The sequence below is a fragment of the Chiloscyllium punctatum genome, unplaced genomic scaffold (assembly GCF_047496795.1).
Source record: "Chiloscyllium punctatum isolate Juve2018m unplaced genomic scaffold, sChiPun1.3 scaffold_274, whole genome shotgun sequence".
Lineage (NCBI taxonomy): Eukaryota > Metazoa > Chordata > Chondrichthyes > Orectolobiformes > Hemiscylliidae > Chiloscyllium > Chiloscyllium punctatum.
The window spans coordinates 1-18,335 of record NW_027310008.1 but is presented as its reverse complement, the minus strand read 5'-3'; the positions used below and the strand labels follow the sequence as shown (position 1 = coordinate 18,335).

Genomic DNA, 18,335 nt, shown 5'->3' with positions numbered 1-18,335 from the left:
TGTCTTTCCTTAACCATGCCCTGCACCTTCACACATTTCCAATGCCTTGGTCACAACATCACAGTGCTGCCAGTGAAGCTTATCACGTGGTATCACTTTATTCCTGATGAAGGGCTTTTGCCCGAAACGTCGATTTCGCTGCTCCTTGGATGATGCCTGAACTGCTGTGCTCTTCCAGCACCACTAATCCAGAAGCTTATCACGTGGTTGAGTGTAGCCACGCCCCTCATTCACTCAGACCAACCGGCACTACCTTGTCTTCCAGCCCCATCTCCATCCTCTTATTGGTCCTGCACTGAGATCAATTACCAGAGGCTCTCTATGGGCTGGAGCATGCTCAGTGCTTCCTGATTTTGCTGCTGTTTATCAGGTATAAGAGAGTGTTCATTCCTGTTTCTCCTAATGTCGGACATTAACAAAAACAAACTGCATTGTATGGAGCCTTTCACACTGACAATTCTCCGAAAGTGCTTCACGAATGCTGGAAACATTGATTAAAGAGAAAAACTTTAAGATACATCTTTGAGGAGTACAGAGGGGGTTGGGAAGGATATTGAAGAGGTTTTTAGAACAGACAAACCATCGAAAGAGCAACCCACCCAGACCCATTCCCCTACATCTAACACTACGAGCAATTTAGCATGGCCAATTCACCTAACCTGTACATTTTTAGACTGTGGGAGGAAACCGGAGTACCCGGAGGAAACCCACGCAGACACTGGGAGAATGTTCAAACTCCACACAGACAGTTGCCTGAGTCAGGAATTGAACCCAGGTGTCTGGCGCTGTGAGGCAGCAGTGCTAACCACTGTGCCACCGTGCCGCCCATCTGCAGCTCCAAACATGGAGTGATGTCTGTGGAGAACAGCTTACAACGGAGACAGTTAGTGGCTAACCATAGTTTAGCAACCCCATGACTTAGCCCCCCTATCCCACACACCAGGCCTTGTTCTCACAGCCTGTCATTACACACTACCTATGGTTAGCCACTAACAGTTTCCACTAACAGCTCGTAGCCCTCCCCCAGCCAGATCGTTATCCACTCCTTTATCCAACCCTTCTTCTCGCTCTATTCCCACCTATCCTTTAATCCTTACATCCTCCCCTAAACCCTACCTTCTGCATATAAACGAACATTTTTTCTCTCAGTATCAGTTCTGAGGAAGGGACACCGGATCTGGAACGTTAACTCTGATTTCTTATCACAGATACTGCCAGACCTGCTGAGCTTTTCCAGAACTTTCTGGTTGTTGTTTCTGATTTACAGCATCTGCAGTTCTTTTGGTTCTAATTTACCGGGAGTTTGTAATTCAGGTCCAACAGCCTCTGTCCCAGTCTCTGCTGTCTCTCCCACCCCCACCCAGTGACACGGCACCTGCACAGCTCATGGATATGTGTCGTCTTGCTGGCCACACCCCTCATTCACTCCCATTGGCTGCAGGACCACACAGACTCTCCTCCCATTGGTCTGGAGCTGCCGTCAATCAGCCAGGCCCCATTGTGATGAGAGTGGAGGGCTTATCCCTCTCTCTGCCCTGGGATGAGCTTCATCATTCAGAGTGAATGGGGCAGTATCAGAGAGTACAGGGCCTGGGGGCTATTCAGCCCATTGGGGCTGTACTCTCTCCCTCTGGAGATGCTGCAAATCTGTCCTAAATCCCCTCCTATTTGCCCACAGCCCCCCAAATCTTTCCTTAAAAATTAAAATTCCAAGTCTGTTTCAGAATACCTGCTGAATCTGTGTCGTTCAGACTGTTCCAGATGCTCAGAAGTTACTGAGTAAAATAGTGTTCACATTTTCACTTTGTATTATTTGCCAATTACTTGAAAGTAGATACTAAAAGTTGTGACAGTGTTAACAATTCCTCTCTCTCTCTGCAAATTCAAGACCTTGGAACCAAATCTGCACCAGGTCGAAATCACTGCTTCACCTTCTCAGCTCCAAGGACAATTATCTGTGCTGCAGCTTGCTCTCCACAAAAGAGGAACGCATCTTAGTTTATTAACGTCATAGACATATACAGCACAGAAACAGAACTTTGGTCCAATTCATCCGTGCCAACTAGGAATCCTAAACTACTGGAGTCCCATTTGCCAGCTTTTGGCCTGAATCCATCAAAACCCTTACTGTTCACGTACCCAATCGGATGCATTTTAAATGTTGTGATTTTATCAGCCTCCACTACTTCATCTGGCAGCTCATTCCATACACACACCACACTCAGCTTGAAAACGTTGCCCTTAGATTCCTTTTAAATCATTGCCCTCTCAACCATGTGCTCTAGTTTTGGACCAATCTAACCTCAGGAAAAAGAACCCCGGCTGCTCACCTTATCCATGCCCCTCGTGATTTTATAAATCACCATGAAGTCACCTCTCAGTCTTGGACTCTCCAGGGAAATTAACCCCAGCCTATTCAGCCTCTCCCTGTAGCCCAAATCCTCCAAACCTGGCAACGTTTTTGTAAATCTTGTCCAAATCTTTTCACGTTTCACAACATCCTTCCCAGAACAGGGAAATTCAAACTGAAAACAGAATTCGAGAAATGGCTTCATCAATGTCTTTTAAATGTTGTAATTGTATTAGCCTCCACCCCTTCCCTTGGCAGCTCACTCCAAACATGCACTGCCCTCAAACTGTCCAATTCTGGCAAAGTCCTTACAAACATTTTCTGAAATGTTTGAAGTTTCACAACATCATTCCTGGAACAGGGAGATTGGAACTGAAAACAGAATTCCAGAAGAGCCTTAATCAATGTCCTGTACAGCCACAACATGACGGAGAGCATAACAAACGCTGCATTCACTCCCTTGCCTATCTGTGACTCTACTTTCAAGGAACTATGAACCTGCACTCCAAGATCTCTTTGTTCAGCAACACTCCCCAGGACCTTACCATTCAGCGTATAAGTCCTGCCCTAATTTGCCTTTCCAAAATCCAACAGCTAACATTTATCTAAATTGAACTCTATCTGCCATTCCTTGCTCCACTGGCCCATCTGAACAAGATCCTGTTGTATTCTGAACTAACCTTCTTCGCTGTCCACTACACCTCCAATTTTGGTGTCTTTTGTAAAGCTACTAACCATACCTCATATTCACATCCAAGTCATTTATTTAAGGACCCAATACTCGATCCTTGTAGCACACTGCTGCTCACAGTCCTCCAGTCCACAAAGTAAATCTCCATCATCACCCTCTGTCTCCTACCATCAAGCCAGTTTTGTACCCAAATGGCTTGTTCTCCCTTCATTCCATGTTATGTAACCTTGCTAACCAGTCTGCTTTGTGGAACCTTGTTGAATGTCCATATAAACAACATTCACCGCCTGGCTTAATCAAATTTCTTTGTCACTTCAAAACATTCAGTCAAGTTAGTGAGACACGATTGTGCACGTACAAAGCCACATTGACAACATGAGAAAGTGAGGACTGCAGATGCTGGAGATCAGAGCTGAAGATGTGTTGTTGGAAAAGCGCAGGTCAGGCAGCATCTAAGGAACAGGAGAATCGACGTTTCGAGAAGGGCTGATGCCCGAAACGTCGATTCTCCTGTTCTTTGGATGCTGCCTGACCTGCTGCGCTTTTCCAGCAACACATTTTCAGCTCCACATTGACAACAGTCAATGATTATTTCTTACTTTTCCAAACAGATGGATATCCTGTCCCTCAGAATGCCTTCCAACAACTTGCCTGCCACTGACTTCAGGCTCACTGTTCTCTTGTTCCACGGCCTCTCCTTACCACCTTTTAAAAATAATAGCACCTCACCTGTCACTATCAATCATACAAATACCTCAGGAGAGGCCCAACAATCACTTCCCTAGATTTCCTGAAAGTTCCGGGATACATCTGATCAGGTCCCAGGGCTTTATCAACCTTGATGCGATTCAAGACATCCAGTAACACCTCCACTGTAACATGGATACTTTTCAAGTTCTCTCTGTTTATTTCTCCAACCTCTTGAGCTTCCATATCTTTCTCCAGTAAAAATGGCGTGAAATATTCGCTTATCTTTCCCACCCCCCGGTGGTTCCATAGACAGCCTCGTTAATCTTTAAGGGGTCCTATTCTCTGGTCCAGTGCATCTTTTGTCTGTGATATATTTGTTTAATCTCTTTGGATTCTACTTAAACCATTTCCTGAAGCTATTTCATGTCAAACATCATCAGCAGCAAGCAACAGAGCTAAACGATCCCACAACCAATGGAAGAGATCGGAGCTCTGCAGTTCTGCCACACCCAGTTGTGAACGGTGATGGGTATTTAAACAACTTACTGGAGGAAGTATCACAGAAATCCCCACCCTTACTGATGGAGGGGTCTCACACACCCATGCACCAGATAAGACAACAGCATTTGCTGCAATCTTCAGCCAGAAGTGCAAAGTGGGATTATCCATCTCAGCCTTCTCCAGTGGTTTCCAACATCACAGATGCGAGTTTTAAGCCAGTTTGATTCAGTTTGAATAACATCAAGAAATGGTTAAGTCGTGCAAAGGCTATGGGCCCTGCCAATATTCTGGTAATAATACTGATGGTTTGTGCTCCAGAACTTGCCACCCACCAAGTCACGTACCGCTCCAGCACTGGCATCTACCGACAATGTGGAACATTGCCCAGGGATGTTCAACACAAAAACACAGGGCAACCCAACCCAGGCAAGTTCCATCTATCAGTCCACACTCGATCAGCAGTAAAGTGATGGAAGATGTTATCAAGCAGCAGGTGCTCAGCAACAGCCAGCTGAGTGACTTTCATTTTAGGCTCCACCAGGGCCACTCAGCTCCCGATTGTGTTACCGCCCTGATTCACAATCTGACAACTAACTGAATCCCAGAGGTGAGGTGAGTGTGAAAGCCCTGTCCCACTCCAAGATTACTATTTCTAGCTGATTCTACCCTTGTCTCAGCTCATATACTCTCATCCACCTTGTGTTATCTCCAGACTTCAGTATCCAAACACACTCCTGGCCAGCTTCCCACATTAAATCTCCCTGTAATCTTAAGAAAATCTAAATCTCTGCTGCCCAAGTACTCCCTCGTACCAAAACTTGTTGATCCATCAAAAGGCTTCTATTCATAATCAACAACATACAGCCACAGAAATGTACAGCATGGAAAGAGACTCTTCAATCCAACCCATCCATGCCAACTAGATATCCCAACCCAATCTAGTCTCACCTGCCAGCATCCGGCCCACATCCCTCAATTTAAAATTCTCACCCTTAATTTAATTCCTGGTTGTGATCATCCCTAGCTCACCGCATCACACATCCTTGAAGACCTCGACAACCCATTCTGTTCGAGACTCCCAATGATCTGTTAATTCATTACTTCACCTGTATGGCTGCTTTTACAGTTGTCAAAGCAAAATTTGCTGAAATTTGCAGTCAAAACCTCACAGGTCTGCTTTCCCCTTTTAAGACATTCCTCAAAGTCTGCTTATTTGGCAATGCTTTTGGTCACCTGACCGAATATCATCAGTCTCTGACCTTATGTCTAAAGTTCCCAATAATATTTTGGTGAAATTATAAGCAGGATAATAAAACTACAAACTGTTCTTGATTTGGACATTACCTTCAAATCATCACTATTGCTGTAATGAATACTCTGTAATGTCTCTTACCCAACCACATTGTGGGAGCACCTTCACCACATAAACTGCAGCTGTACAAGAAAGTCAAACATCACCCTCTCCACAGGCAACAGGGCTCTGACATTAATCACTGGTTTCTGTGGAAGGAGAAACACAGTTGGTGTTTCAGGGAGTGCAAAACTGATTACAGGGAATGAAAATGGTGCAGAATTTGATAGTTCGAAATGGAAGGAAAATACACTTGCATATTGGAAGAAATTATTCTTGACTGTCAAAGATTTTTCAGAAAAAAATTAATAAGCAGCACATGGTCGCGGCTGGGCGGCAGTGAAAAGTTAACTTACAAAAATGTCTGTAAAAGTAATCGTAAAATACTAAACAGACGAAAAGTACACCCATTGTTCGATACTGAGCAAGCTCGATATTGACAAAGTGGTCATAAGGCAGCCCAGAGATGAAGTAGAGCTGTATAAGCTGTTATGGTCCCACAGTCATAGAGATGTATAGCACCGACACAGACCCTTCGGTTTAACTCATCCATGCCAACCAGGTATCCGAACCTAATCTATTCCCATTTGCCAACACTTGGCCCATATTCCTGTAAACGCTTCCTAATCAGATTATGTGTGTATTTAGATGCCTTCAACAAGTTTGAATTGTACTAGCCTCCACCACTTTCTCTGGCAGCTCATTCCACCCACTGCATGAAAGAGTTTTCCTTTAGGCCCCTTTGAATTTTTGCCCCGTTCACCCTAAAGCAATGTCCTCTACTTTTGGACACCACTACTACAGGGAAAACATCTTGTTCATTTACTCTGTTCATGCTCCTCATGATTGTATAAACCTCCATAACATCACCGCTCAGCCTATGGCACTCCAGGGAAAACAGCCCCAGCCTTTTATGCCTCACCCTGTAGCTCAAATCCTCCAACCCTAACAACATCCTTGTAAGTCTTTTATGAAACCTTTCAAGTTTCACAGCACCCTTCTGATAGGAGGCAGGCCAGAACTGCACACAATATTCCAAAAGTGGCCTAACGAATGTCCTGTACAGCAACATGACCTCCCACATCCTATACTCAATGCTCTAACCAATAAAGGAAAATATACTGAACAACTTCTTCATCATCCTATCTACCTGCAACTTGACTTGCAAGGACTATGAATCTGCAGTCCAAGGTCTCTTTGTTCCGCAAGCGTCTCCAGGGCCTTGCCATTCAGTGTATAAGTCCTGGGCTGAAAAACGTGTTGCTGGAAAAGCACAGCAGGTCAGGCCAGGCAGCATCCAAAGATCGGGATAATCGACATTTCGGGCATGAACCCTTGATACTGCTTGACCTGCTGTGATTTTCAAGCAACACATTTTTCAGCTCTGATCTCCAGCATTTGCAGTCTTCACTTTCCCCAGTGCATAAGTCCTGCCCTGACTTGCTTTTCCAAAACGCAGCACCTCACATTTATCTAAATTAATCCGTATCTGATCAAGATCTCACTGTAACCTGAGGTGACCTTCTTCACTATGCACAATACCTCCAATTTTGAATGACCTGCAAACTCAGTTACAACAGCAAATCATTTAAATGAATGACGAAACAAATCCAGAAATAAACATCCATTTCTCTTGAGTTTGAATGTGCTCTGTGAAAATCCTGCCGAATGACTCTGTACCAGAGAAAGGCTGCACATGCGCCTGGCTGCACCTTGCCCCCTACAAAGATGGCGGCCGCACACGTGTCCAGTGATTCGTTGCCCCGAATAAAGATGGCGGCGCTCACTCAGGCCTGCGGCCACACTGAGGCAATTCCCCGTTTACTCCAAACACGGGACTGGGACGTTCAAATTTGTGTTTTCCGACGCGCACAACATGTTTGTAAAAAGTCTCCGCTCATAGCAACAGTTTTTCTCTCGTTTCCTTCTGTTTGTTTATTTATTTCCTTACCGTATCCTTTCGCTCCATAACTTCACGAGCATCCATTACAGCGACTCGAGGCCGCGCGCGAGGGTGATCACGTGTTTAGTCTAGTTCTGCCCCTCGTTCACTTTGATTGGTTGGAGGACCAACCTCCCGCCAGGTCCTCCAGCTCCGCCCACCGTCCGTTCATTGGTCCGGTGCTGACATCAATCACCCAGGTCCCTGTGTTGGATAGAGCATGCGCAGTGCGTCCTGCTTTTGCTGATATGTTGGGTAATATGATGGGAGAGTTGACTGAGGGGAAAGATCCCTTTGTGTGAGCCCTGCAGTAGATTTCCTTTATTCATGGAGGGAATTGCCTTTCTACTCATGACTGTATAGCTGTGATTGATGAAGCAATGCCATCTGAACCAGTACATAAACGCACCATTTTCACAATATCTGAGATTTTCAGCACATGGTATCACACTCTTTGGAGATAAAACAAGCATGAAATGGAGCCTCAAGGAATCGGAGCAGGAGTAGGGCATTCATCCCCTCCAGCTTGTTCCCCCCATTCTATCAGATCATGGCTGGGCCAACCCAGACCTCAACACCTCTTTTATGCTTGATCTGCATACCCCTCAACTGCTCAATATTTCAAAAATCTATCTGCCCTCTTTTAGAATAATTTGAGATAGAATCATAAATTCCCTACTGTGTGGAAACAGGCCCTTCGGCCCAACAAGCCACACAACCCTCTGAAGAGTAACCCAACCAGATCCATTCCCCTACCACATTTAACTTTCACAATTGTTTGGGCTAGAAAATTCTAGCCATTCACTGAGAGAAAAAAATTCTTTACATTTTTTACAAAATGAATGTTCCCTTATGTAATGTTTGGTTTGAGACTTCATTGGTGCTAGAAGATCTAGTCAACATCTACCCTGTCAAGCTCCTCAGAATCTTGTTTCCATAAGATCACCCCTTATATTATGTGGGTGGCACAGTGGTTAGCACTGATGTCTCACAGTGCCAGAGACCTGGGTTTAATTCCTGCCTCACGTGACTCTGTGTGGAGTTTGCACGTTGTCTGCGTGGCTTTCCTTTGGGTGCTCCAGTATCCTCCCACAATCCAAAAAAAAAGTGCAGGTTAGGTGAATTGGCCATGCTAAATTGCCTGTAGTGTTCGGTGAAGGAGTAAATGTAGGGGAATGGGTCTGGGTGGGTTGTGCTTCGGCGGATCGGTGTGGACTTGTTGGGCCAAGGGCCTGTTTCCACACTGTATGTAATCTGTTTGTTAAGATTATATTGTATAATGACCTAACCTGTTTAGCTATTCTTGATAGGTCAACCTTTTTGTCCTCGAAGCAGCTAGCTGAATCCTTTTTTGAATGGTCTCCAATACTGGTTTATCCCTTATTAAATATGGGAGCTAACATTGCATACAGTACTCCATGTGAGGCCTCAGCAACAACCAGTGTGGTTAACCAATCCTCACTCCATGCAAATACGTCACCCCTGAAACAGTGAGCTCCTGTATTATGCAATTTACTTTTATGTAGCACCTTATCATTTGCATTTTTAAAATCCAAATACAGAACATCATTGGATTGCCCTTTCTCAGCCCTGCTTGTTATCTCCTCAATGAACTGTCGCAAATTTGTTATAGTGTCTCTTTAACAAAACCCAGTCTACCATGTTTAATGACAAGCTTTTCTAAATGTCCTGCTATTTATTACTTTAATATTCGACTCTGCCGTATTACAAAAACAGATATTAAACTAACTAGTCTATAGTTTCCTGATTTCTGTCTCCCTTCCCTTCTTGAACAGGTGCATCAATCCACTGGATGCTTCCTGTATCCCCTGATTCTGGAATATTCCAATCGATGCCTTGAATAACTCTGCAGTCAGTTGCCTTAAAAATGTTTGATCCAGGCCATTAGGTCCTGTCTGCCTTTAGTCCTATTAGTTGGTCAATAATTTGTCCCTTGTAACAAAGACTGTTATAACATTTCAAAAGCCTCTGATTTCAAAAGCACAATGTGATCCAAGTTGTCTTCTAATCTGTGCTGTACTAGTTCTTTCTGATTGAGATGACTGGGTTGGTATGTGCGCAGGTTGTAGCAGGATCTCTGACTGCCACAAACCGATTTGGGTTACAGCTCCTGTGTCAATGACAGTGTTGTTGGGCTAATAGAGGCAACAACATTCAGACTTCACGAAGCAACTGCGAACCAGGGCTGCAAACCCACAATCCGAAGAACTGCAGGTTCGGTGAATTGGTCATGCTAAATTGCCATAGTGTCCAGCGATGCACAGTTTCGGTGCATTAATCAGGGGTAAACATTGAGGAATAGGTTTGGTTCGGATACTCTTTGGAGGGTCGGTGTGAATTTGTTGGGCTGAAGGGCCTGTTTCCACAACGTAAGGATTCCATGCTCTGGGTAATTTTGGGGATCTAATAGAATCCTGATATTCAGAGGGTTCTCTGTTACTTAAAATATTATTGTGCACTCAGCTTATGTTACCTTCTGAAGCAGTTTGAGGTAGACTGCTCCGTGCAATTTTACAGAACAGATGCTCTGGAACCAATCATGGAACAGCTATTTTAGACCTGATAATATGATTGATTAATGAGCTCAATGTAAAAGACCCTTTTGGTAAGATGCAATGCAGCAGGATAGAATTTAGCTTTAGGGTGAGGAATTTGACTCTTCAACTAGTATCTAAACTTAAAGGCAGTGACAAGGGGATGAGGTAGTAGTTCGCTAAACTGGAATGGGACTCTAGTTAGAATGTTAAAGCAGAAGAATATATTCAGTTACTTTATAATTCTCAACAATATATATTAACTTGTAAAAGAAATGCACGATGAACAGCGGTGCATAGCTGAGGTAATTATGAGTGACATCGAATTGAAAGAAAAGATGTACAAAACTGCAAAGATGATGGTAGACAAGAAAGTTTAAAAATTTCAAACTATCGAAGGATGAACAGATACAAGATATTTTGTCCCTTGTCAGAGAGACTGTTGTAACATCTTTGCTCCCATTTAATACCTTGCTTATTTCCCAGCATTAGGATGGTAACAGAATCTTCCGGATTAGTAAGATAATTGGGCAAATTAACCCACCAGTTACTCAGCCTAAAACACAGTGCTCTTGTGATGCTGTGGTAGTATCTCCAACTTTGAGCCAGAAGGCCTGGAACTGTCCCACCTGTTCCAGAGGTGTCATAATGCATTGAAGTAGGTTGATTGGGAAAGCAATATGAGACAAACTTCAGTAATTGAATGGTCAATCTTGATGGTCTCTGGAAATTCCAAACTTGACTGTTTTGTATCCTCACCTGAGGCCTGATCTCAATTAATCTGCCTCATTTAAATGGAATTGAATTTTTTTGTATTGAATATAATTGAAGTTTGTCCTGTCTGCATGCCCCCTTGTGCAAAACATGTTGCAATCTGTCAAAGAATAAGATTCAAAACTCAGATCAGCTGACAGCCTGTTCCAGGGCTTAAACCAGTGGCCTTTTCCACTGGGACAGTAGGCGCTACAGAATTGATCCCATTTCCCATTAAACTGAGACAGGAGGTGGTGAGCTTGCTGAAATGTCTTTCACTGAAACATTTTTGAATTAAAATAAATTACTTTGGTAGCGGTGCAATTGAATTTAGACACTTAGTGGGGAGTATCGACTGTCATTTCTTTGTTTGTTTCATCGCAGAAGGAATGAGAGCAGCCCAACGCCAGCCGGACCTGTGGAGAAACTGCCAGATATTAAAATGCGTAACTCCACTTCATTAGCCAGTCTGACTGAGTCATCCAGACTCAAACATCATGACTGGAGGTGGGCTTTTTGTGTTCACTGTGGATGCTTTTACAGAGTTCAAAATTATGCATAACATTTTTTTGAGTACTGAAAACAACAAATACTGAAGATCACAGGAGGGAGCCGATGGCTGAGTGGTATTACTGCTAGACTGTTTATCCAAAGATGCAGGTTGCATTCTGGAAAAACAGGCCAAATCATGCCACAGGAAATGGTGGAATTTGAATTCAGTGAATATCTGGAATTAAGAATCTCATGACCATGAATCCTTTGCCGGGTGACGGAAAACCCATCTGGTTCACTAACGTGCTTGAAGTAAGAAGCTACCATCCTTACCTAATTTGTCCTACATGTGACTCCAGACACACAGCAATGAGCTTGACTTTTAACTGCCCATTGGGCAATTAGGGATGAGCAATGAATGCTGCTGAGCCAATGACACCCTCATCCCATGAACTTCTTTTAAAAAAAAATTGATGGAGAGACCAAGCTAACATTTTGAGTCCAGATGACTCTTCATCCGATCTCTGATCGAGTTATCGAGACACATCGTTAGCTTGCTTGGTCTCCAGGGATGCATTCTGACCTGCTGTCAGCTCCAGCATTTGCTGTTTTCAGTACAGGTTCCACCATCTGTAGTAATTTCCTTCTATACTTCTTCATTATGTTGTTTATTAAATGTCCACTAAATTGCAGCTACTACTCAACACCTTACCTACAGAGTACTGTGGCCCTGGTGTCAAAAGCCTCCATTAACTTGTTCAATTACACCATAGTTTAGGACAATTGCAAAATGCCACTGTGGCTGAAAAGAATAGAATCATAGTCACCAACATGGAAATGAACCCTTCAGTCCAACTCATCTACGTCAACCAAATTTCCCAAACTATGCCAGTGCGGTTTGCCTGCATTTGGCTCATATTCCTCAACCTATCCTATTCATGTACCTCTCCAAATATCTTTTAAATTTTGTAACTGTACATGCATCTACCACTTCCACTGGCCGTTCATCCCATGTCCCAACCAATCTCTTTGTGAAAACGTTGGAACCTGATAGTTTCACTGTTGACGACGGTGTGTGAACCACTGGGGATGATTGTTCGTTCAGGACAACCCCTGTCTGAGCACGGCTTGAATGTAGCTTGGGCCTCCTTGTGGGTTACCACATGCTGCTCAAGGCTTTGTGTTTGCGCAGCGCAGCTGTCTATGGGTGGGGGTGTTGTGGAAGGAAGGAGGAGGCATTAAGGAATTAATGAATTTATGGAATGTGGGTGTCACTGGCTGTGCGAACATTTATTGTCTCATTCTAATGCCCTTGAGAAGGTGGTTGTGAGCTCCCTTTTTGAATCACTGCAGTCCGTGTGGGCTGTAGACCTATTGGTAGTGCTGTTGGGAGGGAATTCCAGAATTTTGGCTCAATGACATTTCAGGACTGCTGAAAGATTTTCAACTCCAGATGGTAGTGGCTTGGAAGGGAACCTGCAGGAGATGATGTTCCCATGAAACTGCTTCCCTTTTCCTTTTATTTGGTATTGGTCCTAGATTTGGAAGATGCTATTGAAGTGTTATGAATTGATGTAATGTATCTTGTAGATAGTACATAGTGCTGCTCTGGGCATCAGTGGAGGAGGGAGTGAATGTGGTGCCAATCAAGCAGTCTGGTTTTTCCTGACACTGTCAAGCTTCTTGAGTGTTCTTGGAGCTGCAGCCAAACCTAGCCAAGTAGTGAGTATCCTATTGCACTCCTGAGTTGATTCTTGTAGATGGTGGACAGGCTTCAGAGATTTGGAGGGTGGTTTACTTACCGTAGTTATATGGAAAGTCCACTTCAATTTCTAGTCAATAGTAAACCCCCAGAATGTTGATGGTGGGGGATTCGGTGATGGTGGGTTTGAAGAAAGAGGCTGCAAGGTTTTTGGTGAAGGAGCTTCAGGCTGAAAGCTGGGGAGGGGGGAATAAGGTAGAGGCTAGAAATGGATAGGTGGGGAAAGATGCTGCAAAGGAGACATCACGGTCTTCTCTCTGTGCTGGGCCCAGCTGGTCTGCTGACACTACTGTAGCGATATTGTGCCTCACCTCACCAAATCAAACAGCCTCTCACCATAGTCTTTCCAATACCATGCCCATTAAACACCTTGTATTAGTCCATTCCTCTTACTTCCTCCTTTTGAAATAAGAACATAAGAGCATCATAATTAGGAGCAGGAGTATTAATCCAGCCCCTTGTACCTGCTCTGCCATTCGAGACAGACATGGTTAATCTCATATTGGCCTGAACACCACTTTCCTGCCAGCTCTCCTTGACTCTTCAACCCATTACTAATTAAAAACCTGTGTGTCTCTTATTTAAATTTACTTCATGTCCCAGAATCCACATTGTTCTGAGGTAGTGAATTCCCAAGATTCACCAAACTCTGAGAGAAGTATTTCCTCCAACTTTCCCTTTATTGTAAACTTATGACAACTCATTGTAGATTGAATCATCTTCTCTGCATCTACTTGGTCAATCCCTTGACCATATTATAGACCCTCAATGATATCACCTCTCATTCTTAGGTTGCAATGAATATGAATGCCAATAGTGGTTGGAGTTCAGCTTGTGACATTTTAATAACTGTGTCAGAGGATGTTTGTTCAAAACTGAGCTGGACAGTTAGTGCTTTTCAAATAAGAAATAGTTGATGAGATTAAGTACATTAATATATTGGAGTTTTGTTTTTAGGAAGATTTACTGTTGGGAAGATTTGGTTAAGGGAATATTGCAGTCAAAGCTGTGGAAGATTAACCTCCACCCATGTGTGAGGTCATACACTGTGGTCAAAAGACTAAAGAGACCACTTCCTCTTTGGAAATATGTCCTTAAATAGGGCAGAGGGATCTGGAGATAGGAATGAGTCACTGGCAGTAAATGGCACCGGTTTGTGAGGTTAGATCGAGAAGTAGGTCATGGGTTTATTTCTGGGGCGACAGAATGGAAATGTGTTCGATATGTGTAGGACCATGGACAGATCACCCTTGGAGCACTGCACACAGTTCGGATCGGGGAAGGTAAAGAATAGTTACTGGAATTATATCCAAACTGAGTTTGAATTCATCAAGTAAGATTGGGCAGTGTTGTCTCATTGAAAAAGAGTGACATGGTCCAGTTACATTTGATCGAGTAGACATGGAAAAGATGTTTCTGCTTGTGAATGACAGAATCCATGGATCTGGGGATATAATTGTAATCATTATTAAATCTCATCGGAATTTGCAGAGGGCGACAAACTCTTTACCAAAAAGGGGTTTGAATGTTGAACTTACTTCATCAGGAATAATTGAAGCAAATAAGAGATGAATTCAAGGAGGAGCTTGGAATACAAGAAATCGAAGAAAACTATGTTGATGGGTTTAGGTTGGGAAGGAAGTCTCTGTAAATCACAAATACTGAGAACCTGTTTTTGTGTCCTGAAACTATGCATCTGTGTTGTTCTGTGACATTTCTGTAGGAGCAGCAGCGGCAGCAGTAAACAAGGCAGCTCACCCTTACCATTCTTGGAGAAAAGCAGAACCTCTGGCCACGCAAAAGGTAAATAGCTCTATTGAGGAGGTGGTTCAAACAGCGGCCAACGACCCAATCCGCAGAGACAGTGTGCCTTCATTACCTGGTGAGAAAGGTGAATTCTTAAACTAGAAATGATGTTTTGTCCTTCCACTGATCTCATGACTTAAGCAGGGAAATGTGTCTCTTCAGTTAGATGATTTGAATCAATCAAATCTTTTGCTACGTTAGCACTCCTTCCCTACCCAAAGGATATGTGGGTCAAATAGGCACATGTCCTGCACTGATTTTTTTCAAGATTCCTTTATTCAATCATGTGCTTAAGCTATTCAATCCAACTTCCTTGTGTTTCCCTTGGATCTGTGGTTGTGCATAAGGAAACTTAAACAATGTGTGATTCAATATCAAAGTTGTGTTGAATCAATAATTGTAACCCAACTCTGCTCCTTGAGCAGATAATTAATCCAAGGATTCTAGCTCAGCCCCTAACTTCAAGTTCAAGTTCTAAACCTTTCAGTGAGCAATGGAAACTAACAAAGAACAATGTCAATCATTTATTGTCTCTCCAGACTCTGCTTCTGTTGCCACTGAGTTCTCCCATGAGTTCGACGAGTCAATGACGAAAGATGAGATTGAAGAGAAATCCGTCCATTCCCTTCTGCCATCAGAGAGCCATCACCACTTTAATATGGGGAAGAAACGCAGCCAGCAGGATGATTCAGATGAGGACGTAGTGCGGGACCAATCGGCTTCTACAATGGATTAGGGTGAGTGGTGGTACCAATTACTGGGATCTCAGTGCTTGGAATAGTTGCTCCTCTCCATGTTCGAGGTGCTTTGCCATGAGATTCAGATGGGGAGGACGAGGACCATATGGTGTAACGAGCGTGAGCCAACAGTTGGCGGGTCCTGTGTTTTTGAAAAAAAAAGCGAGTATCACTCGGTAACAATGTGCCCAGAGTTTATCAATCATGAAGGAGAATACATATTTAACATTGTTAATCTTTGTGATTGAGTTACCATGTCGTGAAGACAAAGATTAATATTTAATGGGATTCATTGCTCCCCCAATCAGATAAACACAAGGCAAATTTGACTGCGAAGAATGTCTCTAAATTTACACCCTTCTACTGTCCATTAAAGGTAATAAGATGCAAAAGATGTCCTTGCAGAGGAACTTGATTTGAACAAGAGACATTTGTGCAGATAATAAGAGATATTCTCATTGGAAGGATATGTTTAGTGATATCCTGCACGGTTCGATGTTGGAGCCCTAATTATTCACTATTCATAATGAAAGGAAAGCCACATTCAAAATTTGGGGCCACTCTGCAGATTACTGTGATTCCAAGTGTAGGTAGATGGAAGAATAGCATTAGAAAGTAATATTGATAGATTCAGTAAATGAAAAAAAAAACAACAGATGAGTTTGTGTCGGCAAGTGAGAGGTTGGATCAAAATAGGATATTTCTTGATTGTGAAAATAGAGACAGTGGACTCCAAGGAAACTTGGTGGGATTAATCCAGCTGTATAGTTCATGAAAATGTCACAAACAGGTTCAGAAACCTGACCAAGGGGCCGGTAGAATGTTGACATTGATCTCGACAGAAGACGAGATACCAAAGGATTAGAAGTCATGCTTCAGCAAATCCGAACCTAGTTAGACCGAGCTGTCAGGGCTGGGCACAATGGCTTAAGGAGAGTATCACTGAGTGGAAGTGCAGTGTAGATTTACTGATGTGATACTTGGATTCCAAGGCTTAATTTAAGAAGAAAGATTAAACAGATAAACTGTTAGAGTCAGAACATTGAGGTGTGATATCAGGGAACACTTTTATACACAGAAATGGATAAAGTTTGATAAAGTTCCACAAACAGCGATTGATTGGAAATCATTTGCAAATTTTAAATCTGAGATTGGTAGATTTTGAATGAAAATGCTGAAGGATTATGGGACAAAGACAGGGATTTGTCATGATGATGAAGATTACCATGATTTGGGTGAATGGTGGAATAGGCTCACGAAGCTAAATAGCCTCCTTGTGCTCTGATGTTGATGCAACCATGGCACCCTTATTCTCTGCAAGTGCAACTCCTGTTGTGTTTTTGGTTATTTATCAGAACCTGGCAGCAAGTTAGTGACTGGAGTCCTGACCAGAAAATCATCAGTATGAGGGACTTCGCCGGTCTGAATGTGTTTCATAGCTGATGAAATGACACAGCCAGCACTCTCCTTCCCTCTCTCCCCCCTTTGCCACTCACTCCTCCTGTCCCATCGCCCTCTCCCACCCTCTCACGTGCCCCCAGCGAACCCCTCTTAACCCCCACCCCTCTCCCACCCCTCTCGACCCCCCCCCCGCTCCCCCAACCCCCTCTCGCACCCCCCGCACCCTCCCTAACCCCCCCTCTCGTGTTCCCGGGCCACCCTTCCCCCCCATTCACCCCCTCTCACTCCACCCCACCGCCCCCCCGGGCCACCGTTCCCTCCCTCCCTCCCTCACTCACACCCCTCTGTCTTTCATCCCTCTGTCTCTCACTCGCCCCCCTCTTTTGCCCTCTCGCTCTCCCCATCTCTCTCTCTCTCACTCCTATCTCTCGCTGTCCTTTCCCCCCCACACCCCCTTTCTCTCCTCTCTCACCCCATCACTGTCACCCTCTCTCTTACACCCACTTTCGCCCGTCTCTCTCTATATCTCTCTCTTTGTTCCCCCTTCACCATTGTCCACCTCTCTCACTCTCTCTCTATCCTTCTCTCTATCACCTCTCCGTCTCGCTTCTTTCACTCTCTCTCGCTCTCTCTGTCACCCCTCTCTAACCCCTCCCTTGCTCTTTCTCGATCATTCTCTCCCCCACCCTCTCTCCCACACCCTCTCTCCCTCTCTCTTTCCCTCGCTCTCTCTCTGTCTCTCGTATTTGTCCCCTCTTTCCCTCTTTCTTGCAACTCTCTCCCTCTTTCTCTCAATCTCTCTCGCTCGTTCTCACTGTCTCACTCACTCTCGGTCACTCTCTCCCTCTCTCTATATCACGCCCCCCCCATCTCTCTCTCTCTCCCCCCTCCGTCTCGCTCCTTTCTCTCTCTCCCCACTCTATCCCTCTCTCTCCTGCCCCTCTCTCTCTCTTGCCCCTCTCTTGCTTTGGCATCTCTCTCTCTCTCGCCACCTCTCTCCCTCATTCCCTCTTGCCTCATTGCTCTCGCATCATCTCTTCCTCTCTCACCCCTCTGTCTTTGCCTCTCTGGTCCTTCCCTCTGTCTCTTGCCTCCTCTCTCTTTCTTTCGTCCATCTCTCATTGCTCTACCTCTCGCTTGTCCCATCTCTCCATCTCGCTATCCCTTCTCTCGCGGCTTCTCTCTCTCTCACTCTCAATCTACCCCCTCTTTCTTTGTAGCGCTCTCTCTCTCTCTCTCTATCCTGCCCCTTTCTCTCTCTCTCTACCAATCCTCTCTCTCTCGCACGCGCACTCTCGCTGTCT

At 44.2% G+C, this 18,335-nt stretch overlaps 1 long non-coding RNA gene across 1 annotated transcript in view; it reads right to left on the bottom strand.

Moving 5' to 3' along the window:
• LOC140472203 (uncharacterized) overlaps positions 1 to 7,630 on the bottom strand; it is a 31,207-nt gene extending 23,577 nt beyond the window's left edge. The window contains exon 1 of the long non-coding RNA XR_011957471.1: positions 7,535 to 7,630. This is a non-coding gene — a long non-coding RNA (uncharacterized lncRNA). The remainder of the gene's footprint in view (positions 1 to 7,534) is intronic.
• Between the last annotated feature and the right edge of the window lie 10,705 nt (positions 7,631 to 18,335).